Below are 9,325 nucleotides of genomic sequence, written 5' to 3' on the forward strand. Positions count from 1 at the left end.
GTGACGCATGCTAACGCGTGGGGAAGCCCCGCGATAAGCGGAAAGCACTGGTTCCGATCATCACAAAGCCCTTACAGCGGCTAGTGATTGACACCGTGGGACCACTTCCTGTGACTGAGTCTGGATACCGATATATCCTCACAAGGCTCTGTCCAGCAAAAGTTTCCGGAGGAAGACCCACTTCGGAATCTCAGTTCTGTTGTAATCGTTGACTCGTTGTTGTCAGTATTCGCTCGCGTGGGTTTTCCTTCTGAGATCCATGCAGAGCGACCTGAAAAGTTCGTTTACGACCCGGCTAACCACCACCTTCTTTGAGAAGTTTGGGATTTGCATTATTCACAGCTCGGTGTGCCATCTTCCATGCAACTGTGTGGGAAAATGGCATTCGGTGCTCAATACAAGACGCTGTTCTCCCATCAGACTGGAAGGTAGGGAAGGTGGTACCCATTCACAAGGCTGGAGATAAACATTCCCCTCTTAATTATCGTCCGATCTCAATAACCAGCATTCCTTGCAAACTTCTTGAACATATAATTTTTTCTCACCTCGTCAACTTCTTAGAATCTAACAACTTCTTCAACAATGCCCAACACGGTTTTCGAAAAACATTTTCATGTGAGACCCAACTGCTATCTTTCACGAATGACCTACATCACATTCTGGACCGAGGATCCCAGGCGGACTGCATTTTCCTGGATTTCGCCAAAGCATTTGACAAAGTTTCTCACAATCTTCTGCTTCTAAAACTTTCCAAACTTAACATAGACAATAACGTTCTCGCATGGATACAGTCTTTTTTAACTCAACGGTCTCAATTTGTCACTGTGAATAACAATAACTCCTCTTTTGTCAAAGTTGCGTCAGGGGTTCCGCAAGGGACAGTCTTAGGGCCGTTGCTATTCTTAATTTATATTAACGACCTACCCACTAGTGTCTCTTCGTCCGTGTCTCTGTTCGCTGACGACTGTGTACTTTACCGTGAGATTCTCAATCATAATGACACCTGTATACTCCAATCAGACATTAATGCTATTTACCGTTGGTCTGACTCGTGGTCTATGAAGCTTAACACTAACAAATGCAAGGTCATGCGTGTGTCTCGCCAGTCTCAGGACTGTCCTATTTCCTTAATAATGCTCATCTAGAACCGGTATCTTCGTACAAATATTTAGGCGTACATATAGCTTCTAACCTTTCATGGAAAACACATATTCAGCATATTTCAGCTAACGCTAACCGCATGTTAGGTTACATCAAGCGAAATTTTTCATTAGCCCCTGTCTCACTGAAATTAACTCTTTACAAAGTTTTAATTCGTCCCAAGTTAGAATATGCAGCTTCTGTCTGGGATCCCGGACTAGTCACTCTCGTATCTACATTGGAAGCCGTTCAGAACAGATCCGCTCGTTTCATCCTCACAAACTATCACCGCACCGCTAGCGTCACCTCTATGAAAACAACTCTCTCATTACCACCTTTATCCCTACGTCGTAAAATTTCTCGTCTTTCCCTATTCCATAAAATGTATCACCATTATTCTTTCCTGCGCGACAAATTAATTGCTCGGCCTGTCTATGTTTCCTCCCGTCTTGATCATCAACATAAGGTGGGCATTCCTAACTCTATCACAACCACGTTTTATTCATCTTTCGTTCCCCGTACATCCCAGGAGTGGAACCACCTTCCCCGGTCGAACGCCATTATCACGGACTCTGAGCTCTTTAAAAGTACAATAACTAATTACTTTATTACTGAGTGTGTCTAAATATGTATTATGTTATTTGCATTAACCTTCTTGTTGCTCTCCCCCTCTGTAATGCCTTCGGGCCCTGAGGGTATAATAAATGAAATGAAATGAAATGAAGCGTGTCTTGAGCGGACCTGTGCTTAGAGCGCAAACGGGACTGGGAGTCGTGCTTGCCTGCAACAATGTTCGCGCTTCGAACAACACCTCACGAGTCAACCGGATTCAGCCCGGCAGAGCTAGTGTATGGCCGCACGTTGAGATCGCCGCTATTGATAATTCGGGAAACCTGGGAGCAGACTTGTGCTCGTTACTTAAAAAATGTAATGGATTACAATTACAATTTACCGAGCCCTAAATGTAATGGATTACGGTTACAAATTACTTTCTCTGAAAAGTAACGGATTACTTTTCTCGTTGCGTTACAAATTATTTTCACGTTTCTTTTCCCGTACGCTTATCAAGCAAAAAATAGAAACAATTTCGATGTTTTCAAAAATGTTCTGCAACTCGACTTGCCATTTCTCATATACCCGCATTATGGTAGTCCTTGTAAAAATAAAATATTTTACTTGAAAGAATTCATTGTACGTGCAAGGTTCACCTGTAAGCTGACAAGGCAGTGAAAGCTGCAACCACTACCGGTTTAGCTTACAGCGACCGGAAATGGTCCCTGGAATTCTGCAGACAAAGATAGCGGTGAGCTTGCTCAGTAGCCGCATCTACCTCCGCTAGGAGATGTGAAGGTAAGGAACCGACCTACGAAAGCTCCCATTGAAAACGGGCCTTTCAAGTTGCGTAAAAGTAAAAAACAATTAAACACTAAGAGGTTTCTCAGAAGAAAAATGCGATGGCAGGCAATGGAAAGAAGGTAAGTCGACTCGGCGTTGTCTTCTTGGTCTTTGTTTATCACATTCTATTTTCACGTCTTTCTAGAGGTTCTGATAACCAATCAGACGAAAAATTGTTTTTTTCGGTTATTCTTCTCTTCATGATGGTTTCCATTTAAGTTTGTTGAACTTATTATCTCTATGCCTCTAAATGGACTGCTCATATTGCCCCAAATTCTTTATTATGTTCATATTTAAAAAAGTAACGAGTAATTAAAGGAATCAGTTACCAATATTTTGTAACAAAATTACATTACAAATTACTTCCGAAAAAAAGTAACGTGGCAATTAGAAAATTACAAAAAAACAAGTAACGGATCACAAGTAATCCGTTACATGTAACGGATTAATTCCCAAGTCTGCCTGATGGGACCAGGGGGAGGACCCAACGGTTGTAGAGTATGTTTTACAGCTACTCGAACGCCTGCAGGGCGCAAGACGGGTAGTAGGCGGCAACATGAAGGCAGCTCAGACGAAATTTTAAGCCTATTACGACGACACCGCTAAAGTTCACGGTTACGAGTGAAAGGATCAGGTCATGCTATTGAGACCATCGAAAAAGAATCGTTTAGAGGTTCAATGGGAGGGGACCCGCTTAGGTCACGGAAAGGCTCTCCCAGAAAGAGTGTGCCTGTTTGGTTTAGGCGGTGCAGAAGCTGGCTTGCTACGTTGCCGGGACGAGATTTACCATTGAGACAGACCACTGTCCTCTCACATGGCTAAGGAACATGTCGCCCGAAGATGGTCGTCTCTTCAGCTGGAGCCTCGCGCTGCAACAACTGTTTGGGATTAAGTACAAGCGGGAAATTGCAGAAGAAAAACAAGGAACAATAAAAATATTGCACACTCGTCGCCCTCATATATAAATTTTTACGGCCCGCCGATGGACGGCCGGGAGGACGTTTTTACAAACTATAAAAAAAGTAAAACGAACGAGACCAAAGGAATTTCGTTCGGAAAGCGATTGCGATCTACAACCCGTTTGGCACCGCCAAACTGCTCGCGCTCGTCCGGTTCTTCACCGTGGAACTCTCGCTTTTGTTTGTGCAGTCAACGACAGGGTTTTTATTTTATTTTATTTGTTTGGTATGCAAGGTATTTTGTTTGTTTGTTTTTTTGTTTCCGCGAATAATATGAAAGGCCCTGGCCGGACGTCACTTCCGGACACACCGAGCTTCCGGTATGGTCCGCTGACTCCCCGAGTCCACTTCGCCGAGGGAGCAGTGGCCGTTGCCCTGAAGTGGCATTTCGACCAGACGACGCGCCTGGCCATGACATCAAGAAGGTTGTCCATCAAACAGCGTCCTCGCAACTTATAGGTAAGTTTCTACAATACTTTTTTTTTTCCCTCCTGAGGAGTAAAGAGCAATTTTCAACGCCCGTCGCTTACACTCACGAGTCAATATCAGGTAACCTATGTTTTTTTTTTTTTTTTTTTTTTTTTTTTTTATTACCGATCATAAGTTGAAAGGCAGTCGATTACAATAATTGGGATACTTTCGAGTAATTTGTAATTGTAATTGATTAAACAGTAGTTCTAATAGAAATTAACTACTTTTCCGAGTATTTTCTATACTTCTAATTTATCCAAAAGTAGTTATAGTTGTAATCTAACTACTTTTGTGGGTAATTTATGGTGGTAAGCTGTTTAAAAGTAGTTGTAGCTGTGCTTTCATTACTTTTAGCTTAAGAAGTGGCGAAGTCTGAGTTACAATCAATGTTGTACGGAACGGCGTTCCTGAAACGCGATCCTTTTACGAGGAACGAAGGAACGCCGCCGTTCCATTTGGCATCGGTGGAACTGGAACGGGAACGCGTTACATTTTTACTGAAACAGAGAGGGAAAAGCGTTCCGTTTTTTCTTTCGTCCAGTCGGGTAATTTTGAGGTACACGTAGGAGAGCGTGTTGGATGGAGAAAAGTTCACACGGAAAGAATAAAAACACAGAAAATAGACGAGGGACAGACACACACAGTTCTTTCAACGAGCAACTACATTTAAATGATGCCCATGACACTATGATGAACCACTTTGGTCACAGAGAAAATTAAGTGAAGACGAAAATACTAGAAGATACTAGAAAAAGGTAAAAGTAAAGATAGCTGAATTTAACTTCCTGACAAGGAAGAAGAAGAAGAATCTGGAGGAGATGTTTTCTGTGACAATTCCGGCGCTAAAAAATCCATCTCTGATGTCACAACAACATCGAGGGCTCGGAAACATTGTCTGTGGTAGTTTGGATCTTAAATGCTTCGATTACCTCTCGACAATACTTGTCCTTGTGTGAGCCTAGCACGGTAGTGTTTTCATAGCTAGGAGAAGAGAGAAATTAGCATTTATTGAAAAGAAGACAGCGAGGTAGGCCAGCGCTTTGTGCCGGCTTGCTACGGTGTGAAAGAAGATGAAATTAAAAAAAAGTAAATAAAAAGAAATAGTATAGACAAAGATAGCAAAGATATTAGTACGAAGAAAGAATATAAAGAGATGAAAAGAAAAAAAACACAAATGCGCACACACACTCACAAAACTGTTACGTTGGAGTGTTGGCTCACTTTGCAGCACACTGGACTGCAGTTTCTTAAAGTGTTTGTTGAAGATGTCTCTTCTTAATGAAATGTAAAAGAGCTTCAGTGGCCTTGTAACTATCTGTAGTGGAAGGCCAGGGTCCAAACAGAAGCTTCAAGTCCACCTGGTCCTCTTCCTTTAATTTTAGGCGAGTCTTCAGTGCAGTCCTTTCAATACTGTAATCCCCGCGGGCACACAGGACGTGTTCGATGTTATGAATTTTTCTACACGATAAACAATCGGAAGATTTAACTTTGCCAATTTTATGAAGGTAGTAGTTAGTATAGGCAACATTGAACCGCAAACGATGTAACACCGTCTCAAGTTTCCTTGGTAGTCCTCGTGGTATCCGGAATTCGAGTTTAGGATCAATACGGTGAAGGCTGTAATAGTGATATTGCGGATTTTCCCATAAAGATAGTGCGATTTCATTTCCGATAGATTTGATTAAATGATTGGCATCAGATCTTGAAAACGGAATAGGTACAGAAATTGTGCTCTCGTGGGCGTCTTTAGCGGCTCTATCGGCGCACACGTTTCCAATTATCCCGGAGTGGCCCGGAATCCACTGCAAGATGAAGTGATGTCCCTGATTCGATGCATACTGAACAGCCTGCAAAATATCATGCACTAGTTGTGAGTTAATGTTGTCTTTTCTTATCGAAGATAGAGCGTACAACGCAGACCTGGAGTCGACAAGTATTGCCCAACATCGTGGGCTTTCAGTGCCCGCGTGTACAACAGCTGCACGAATAGCTGCTAGTTCTGTCGCTGTTGATGAGGTGGCGTGGCTTAGTTTAGCCTTTATGTATGTGGCTGTGGATGGAATGTATACCCCCAGGGCTGAAGATATGGGAATCGTACAACCATCGGTGTAGATATGAGTAAATGACTCGTAAGTTCTTTGAATATATTCGGGAGATATCTGTGTAATTACCGGGGAAGGAGCTGAATTTTTTTTCGTGTGATTCCTAGTATGCTTGTTCGTATTTCCAAGTGAGGGTAGTTCCAAGGTGGATATTGTGGAATTGCAGCTGCCTCAATTGAACTTGGCATATAGTCTTCTAGTACCATAATAACTTGCGCAAAGCCAGATGATGGTCTATATTTGGCAATGTCTACCAGGTGGTGTTTATACACTCTGGTTTTGTGTCGTAGATGAGCTCGCAGTGTTTCTTGCGTCCTTAATATTGCGGGAGATTTCGCACGAGATTTCGCCAGAGTTCCAGAGGTGGAGGTACATTTTGGCAATCCAAAGCAGGCACGAAGTGCTTGTGCACTTCGTGCCTGCTTTGTTCAAGTTCTTTAAAACAAGACCGCGAGACACGTTGCATGACTGGCAAACTGTAGCGCATAAGACCGACAAATAGAGCGTTATAGAGAGCCATCAGCGCCGATACAGAGCATCCCCATCTGGTTCCACTGATCATCTTAATTATGTGTGTAAACGAGGTGAGCTTTTTCTTCAACCGTTTAACGTTCAATCCCACGTCATTTGCCTATCGAGAGTCACGCCCAAAAATGCATGTTCGGAGACATATGGGATTGGGGTTCCTTCTAAGTTAATGGGGTATCTGTACGTTTGTTTCATTGTAAACGCCAACGCCGCAGACTTCTCTGGTGATATGTACAAGCCTCGGCTGCTGAGGTACCGTGCAGCAATGTTCAGGGCTTTTTGTAGTCTGGCTCTGTTTATATATAAAGACTTGCTCGATGACCAGAAACATATATCGTCAGCGTATAAAGATACATGCACAGAAACAAGGGGTATCTTCGGAAGGCCTATAAGGCATATGCTGAACAGCATTGGGCTGAGTACCCTACCTTGGGGAACCCCCTGTTTGACCTCATGGAAGTCAGTGTTGCCATCTTGTGTTGATATAGAGACTTTTCGTTCTTTAAGGTAACTGGAAATCCATATAAATAAGCGCCCTCCAAAACCAAGCGCCTTCATGTCGGAAAGTATGGCCTCGTGTTCTACCGAATCGAAGGCTGCTTTTATGTCAACGAATACTGCGGTGGTGACCTGCTTGACTGATTTCATTTGCTCTATGCTAGACACTAGATCTATAACGTTGTCAATACTGCATCTGCCACGTCGGAAACCACTCATGGATGAAGGATAAATGCATCTATTTTCAAAATCCCACTCCATGCGTGCAAGCAGCATGCGTTCCATTATTTTGCTTATGCAGCTAGTTAATGCGATCGGGCGGTATGAATTGATATCGAGTGGTGGTTTCCCTGGTTTGAGAATTGGTATTACGCGAGCGATTTTCCAATCTTGTGTTATAATGCCAGTCTCCCGTGAGGTATTGAATAAAGTGAGTAGGGCCATTCTAGCAGTTTCCCCCAAGTGACGTAAGGCTGAGTAGCGTATGCCATCTGGACCTGGACAGGACTTAGTGTTTGATGTAGCAAGTGTTATGTCTAGTTCCTTTTAATTAAAACGGTCGTCCATAGAATTACATGCACTTACAGGGACGTGACCATCTGGTGCACCCTTGCTGTGATTGTTACCGGAGGTGCAGCTTGTAATCTTAATGCAGAACTCTTCTGCCACGACTGTTTCAGATATTTGGCGTCTCAAAGAAATGGCTCTGAAGGGGGGAATTTGCTTTGGCCTTACGCTGAGGCTTCGCGTGATGTGCCATATTCGGGTAGTTGGCTTCCTGGGATCAAGGCCGGAACTCAGTGACCTCCAGCGTCTTCTTGAAAGTTTGTCTAAGTGCCGCTGTACACGTTTTTGTGCTCGTCTGGAAGCCTGAATATTTTCAACTTCTTTTGTTTTTCTTGCTTTTCGTTCAGCCCTTCGACGGATGGCACGAAGACGCTCATATTCTCCATCAACCGTTGTCTGCGGGTTTGTCACGTTGAAATATTTCGTTGCTTCTGAAGTGGAAGATGTTATGGCATTCACAAAGGATTCTGTTCCAGTGAGCGTAGAACTGACAGATTCAATTTTTTCTTGAAATATTTTCCAGTCGGTAGAAGGTACCGAGAAGCGTTGTTTGGAACAACGCAGACCTTTCACTGTGGTGTATGTAGGTGCATGGTCACTTCCGTGAGTTTCAATGTCAGCGAACCATGTAGTTTCTTCAGCAAGACCTGAAGATGCAAACGAAATATCTAGAGGGCTGTTCACTGATGCACCTTTAAAGAATGTAGGACTTCCATCATTTAGTATTACGAGATCATGGTTTAGCGTAATTCCAAGTAATGCCCTTCCTCGAGCATTATTCTTCGTACTTCCCCACAGTGTGTGGTGAGCATTAAAATCTCCTGTCAGAAGACGTGGTGGCGGGGTTTGTTGGAGAATAGCTTTAAGTCTCTTAGTGTCAAATTCTGCTCGAGGAGATATATAACCAGTTATAACACTGAATGAGATATCGCCTTTTTTTATAGTCACAGCAATATATTCATTTGTCCTATGGGACGAAATATTGTACTCAATAAATGTGAGATCTTTTCGAATGCCGAGTAATACTCTGCTAAGACCGGTTTCTCTGTGGGAGTGAAGAAGCTCATAACCAGATAATCTGATGTTAGGTCCTACTCTTGATTCCGAAATTGCTACTACAGGAAATTTGTGTTTGAAGAGGAATTGCCGAAAATTTGACAGCCTATTTCGAAAACCTCTTGCGTTCCATTGAAGGACAGTGGCCTCACTTCGTAACTTATCTAGTGACACCAGAGCATCACGAATGGAAGGACAGCATCAATCAACGTAATAAGCGCTTTGGCTATAGGCGAATCCCAAGAGCAAAAAAGATTGCGGATGACATTGACAACGGTCTGAATCTTGGCCTCAGACATTGGTGGTTGCTGTCGTGTAGACTTCTTTTCGGGCCGTTTGGTTTCTCCACTGATTTATAAGTGGATTTTAAAACTTATGCGGGAAGAGTTGGAAATTCATCTTCACTGTTCCACTTGAGTGGGGGATTACTCGTGTTTTTCTTTGCGTATTTTTGCGGGTGTCTCGGGTTAGACTGCTCGGCTGATGAGGAGTCTTCGCTCGTTGGAAGTTCTTGAGCTGCGGATGGTTTGTTTTTCTTTGACGCAGTCGTTTTAGGGGTCTCTTCTGTCAGTTGTTCTTTCGATGCGAGCAGCGCCGCTTTCGCTAACG

The 9,325-nt window shown here is 43.2% G+C and overlaps 1 pseudogene; it reads right to left on the minus strand.

The window, feature by feature from the left end:
* Positions 1-5,284: 5,284 nt before the first annotated feature.
* LOC120838585 lies at positions 5,285-6,949 on the minus strand (annotated as a pseudogene).
* Between the last annotated feature and the right edge of the window lie 2,376 nt (positions 6,950-9,325).

Source organism: Ixodes scapularis, unplaced genomic scaffold, assembly GCF_016920785.2.
Source record: "Ixodes scapularis isolate PalLabHiFi unplaced genomic scaffold, ASM1692078v2 PGA_scaffold12__126_contigs__length_90152505, whole genome shotgun sequence".
NCBI lineage: Eukaryota > Metazoa > Arthropoda > Arachnida > Ixodida > Ixodidae > Ixodes > Ixodes scapularis.